The sequence below is a fragment of the Glycine max genome, chromosome 18 (assembly GCF_000004515.6).
Source record: "Glycine max cultivar Williams 82 chromosome 18, Glycine_max_v4.0, whole genome shotgun sequence".
NCBI classification, from domain to species: domain Eukaryota; kingdom Viridiplantae; phylum Streptophyta; class Magnoliopsida; order Fabales; family Fabaceae; genus Glycine; species Glycine max.
This window is the reverse complement of record NC_038254.2, coordinates 50466591-50470891: the sequence shown is the minus strand read 5'-3', so window position 1 is coordinate 50470891 and position 4301 is coordinate 50466591. Positions and strand designations below refer to the sequence as shown.

The following is a 4301-nucleotide window of genomic DNA, read 5'->3' as shown; positions in this document are numbered from 1 at the left end:
TCATAGCCTGTGTTCATAAACATATTGTATTGAGAAGTATGGCACTAATGTGTTTGAATAAAGTATGATAGTACACTGTTTTATATATATCAACATTTTTTTTTAAAAGGAGGTTTGGTGAAAAAAAGGAAGGTTTTACTAGGTGCATCCAGTAGTATTGCTGGTTTATTTAGTATTTTTGCATTTTTAAAATTTTTTTCTTTAATAATTTACTTATTAATATGTTAAATTATTTATTTATGTATTAAAATTTTTTTATTATTAAAAAATTTAATATATATTAAATTTTGTGATGGTAAATATTTTTTATTTATAAAAAATATACGGATTAAATAATTTGTATGATTTATATTAAAATTAATTGTCATAAAATTTATTATTTAAATTTACATGCGCATTAAATATACATTAAAAATTTTAGTGTTATATATAATAACATTATTTATTTTATAATATAATTGACTAATTAGCTCAATTGGTTAGAGCTTATAGTTAATGGGTACCTGGATCATTGTAAGAAAAAAAATTAAAATCAAGTGCATTACAAATAATAAAATCAAAAAATAGAATCATCTTCTCAATAAAGATCGCAAATCAATCACCAAATTGCATAATTTGTAGAACTAACCAATATGATGAATTCAAATAAATACAAAAATCAATCCTAAAATTGAAGTTCTAATTAACAAAATTAAACTAAGTTCAATTCCTTGAATTTAAGCTCCTTTACCTAGACATATTATTTTTTAATTCCTTAAATACTCAGATCAAATTTATAGTGTTGGCAATACACTTTATAACACATATTTTATTATTAGTTAAAATTTATTAAAAAATATAAAATCATATATTCATCAAATAAGACAAAAACATGCATGGTCATTTTATGTTAGAATTAGGAGGGAAAGGCTTTCCGTTGCTGCCATGGTTGTACAGTGTGTAGTGTTGCATGTCAAGGATGTTTCGTTGGTCATTTTGGGGAGGGAGGGTTTTGGAATTGATGGTCAACAGACTATTAGTGTGTTGGAAAAGGAACAACATGCATCGTTTATACTATTGGGTTTATTTTGAGGCAAGGTGGGGTGATAGCAGTGGCGGAGCCAGAAAAATTATAAAGCCTGGGCAAAAATTTAAAGATAGCAAATTCACATTGTATATAATATGTAAATAGTAATCAATCAAAATAAAAGAGACTCGTCATTTTGTCAACAAAAATATAGTTTAAAATAAAAGAGATAAACATAATCTTACAATAGCGGGTTAAATAAAATTACGAGGCAAGTGTCCTTTCCGATACTTCTTTGCGGTAAATGTTCGAATAATATCAATATCATCAAGTGACTTGAATATCTCCCGCTTGGTGTAACATACCATCAAGTCATTGAACCACACATCGTTGATCTTATTGTGCAATTTAGACTTGATAATCTTCATTGCTGAAAAAGCTCTTTCAACGGGATGCTGTCGACACCGGCAATATCAAAGCTAGCTCAATAAGTTTATAAACCAATGGAAATACCAAATGTTTCTCAGTTTGAACCATCTTCATAGCCAAACTTTGAACATCTTCACAAGTGGAAAAAGAAGCATTTCTTCTCACTTGAAGCACATAAGTTTCAAGTTGATCCCTAATTGTTCCTCGGTCATCATCAGTCTGCATGATAAATATCAGCAAGACGAGCAAGCTTATCAACATCAAACTTGGAGAAAGAGTTCTTGGGGTCAAGACATGAGAAGCAATCAAGTATAATGTTACTTCCTTCACTAAAGCGGTGATCCATCTCCACACATATTTTATCAATAGCAACATAAAAAATCTCTGCACGGTAATGATGAAGATTAGTGATAGTCCTCCCTTCTGCTCTTGAACGACCCCGAACTGGTATTTCGTCATCCATATTTGGTACCAGAATACTTTTAGCAACACAAAATCCTTGGACATCGGCAAAAAAATTATTCCAGCCACTCTCTCATTGTGCCCAACCGAGCTTTGACAACATCAACTAATTCCATGGCATTCACAATATTAAGATCTTTTCTTTGCAATATATTTGAAAGCTCGTTTGTGATACCAAACAACTTTAACATTAACCTCAAAATAAAAGCAAATTTAAAGCTCTCCATTTTTTCTATCAAACCTGCTGCTTGAGATGGTCCACGTCCATCTTCATCAACCATACTAAGCACCTTTAACACGGAGGACCACATTTGATCCAAACGAAGCAATGTAGTATGATGTGAACCCCATCTAGTATCCCCGGGTCTAGTGAGACTAGATGATTGGTGTAAGCCCCTTCCTCTAGATATCTCACCACTCTCAAGTTTATTTAAAATATCTTTGTGTTGTGCCTCTATCAAAGCATCCCTCCTCTTACAAGATGCACTTGTTGTATTCACAATCAAGGTGATGTACTCAAAGAAATCATGAATAGATGAGCAACTACTAGTAACAGACACAACAACCAATTGCAAACGGTGAGCATAACAATGGACATAGAAAGCATAAGGATTTTCATCTAGAATTTTTCTTTGCAAACCATTAAATTCACCTCTCATATTTGAAGCTCCATCATATCCTTGCCCTCGTATCCTTGAAATAGATAATGTGTACTTATCAAGAATACCATAAAGAGTATCCTTTAATGACTTAGATGAAGTATCTGTGACATGATGTAGAGCAATAAATCGTTCCACAACATTCCCTTTGTCATTCAAAAACCTAAAACAAATTCAACCAGTTTACTTGGCGGCATAGAGAATAATAGGTAATGAAAATTGGAAATTGGAAAATACAACTACTAACCTCAACATCACCGCCATTTGCTCTTTGACGGATATATCACGTGACTCGTCAATAAGCACGGAGAATTGTCTATCACCAAGCTCTTCCATAATCACCTTGGTAACTTCATGTGCACAACACGTTGCAAGCTCCTTTTGAATGTCACCGCAAGTCATTGTGCAATTTTTTCCACCACGGTCAAAAGCATCCCTCACTTGTTCATTCTGAGATTTTACCCAATCTACCATCTCTCTAAAATTGCCCTTATTTAGCGAAGTAGAGGATTCATCATGGCCACGGAAAGCCATGCCTTGTGCTATGAGATATCTTGAACAATCTAAAGAACAAGTCAAACGAATCTTATACAATTCTTCTGATTCCTTGGTTGCTTTAGCAAACTTACTTGTCACACTTTGTCTTTGATTATTATAATCATCGTAGTGCTTGACACATGAGTTGTGCAAACTATTATGACTACCAACATGATCTTTCAAGCCTTGAGATGCATGCTTCCAATCTCTATATCCGCTTTTAGTGAAGACTTCAAAACCAAAGTGTTCGGCCCTCCCGGGTTGCTTAAAGAGAAAGCAATAAAAACAATAAGCTGCATCCTTGATCTCACTGTATTCTAACCATGTGTAATTCTTATACACCATGATTTACTAAATGCTCTAGAAACACTTCCAAATGGAGTACGAGGAAAGCTTGGCAAATGTGGTTGCATTGGACCCTTCAATATATATGCCCTCCTCACTTGATCTTGAATATCCGGAGCATACTCATTAATTTGTTTCCTATGACCTGGATCACGCACAATCTCATTTGGGTTAAACTCATTAACCACATTAGGTGGCGGTTCTAATTCGGCTTCTTGTTCTACAACATTCACATTCTCAATACTTGCTCTATCAACCAAAAACCTCCTCATCTCTGAAATTAAATGATCTTAAGTTAATACTCAATTAACAATTAAAATCATAAGAATCAAAATTTAAATAAGAATAGTTTTTCAAAATAAAAGTAATCTCTTATGATTTATAAAGAGTAGGAACAAGCATTATATTATATTCAATTAAACACCATTATAGAAACTAATAAAATTAGATAACCAAAAGAAACCTTTATTGTAGATAATTTATCTATCAATAAACAAATTTACAAGTGGTATGATTCCACTGTAAAAGATCTTTTTACTGCTATTATAAATAATACTATATGCTTATAATATTACTAGATACACACTTTAGTTTGACTTATCAATAAAACTTTTATAACCAATGAATCTTGCTGTGTAGTAGCTTAATCTGACACTTAGCAGCACACAAAATGACAAAATATATTATAAAGTAAATATTTTTTATAATGAAATTTATTGAAGTTATCAGTATGATACAATATTATAATTTCACCATATGAGATTTTAGATAAACTTGAAAAATATGGGACCCATTTTCACAATGTTAGTACTTCTATATAACATAAAATATTTAACCTTTCAAAGACAAACCCAAATTTTTCT

General features: G+C 31.9%; 1 pseudogene; it reads right to left on the bottom strand.

Annotated features, from left to right (window-relative positions):
• Positions 1-1260: 1260 nt before the first annotated feature.
• On the bottom strand, positions 1261-3710 carry LOC100793514 (zinc finger MYM-type protein 1-like; annotated as a pseudogene).
• Between the last annotated feature and the right edge of the window lie 591 nt (positions 3711-4301).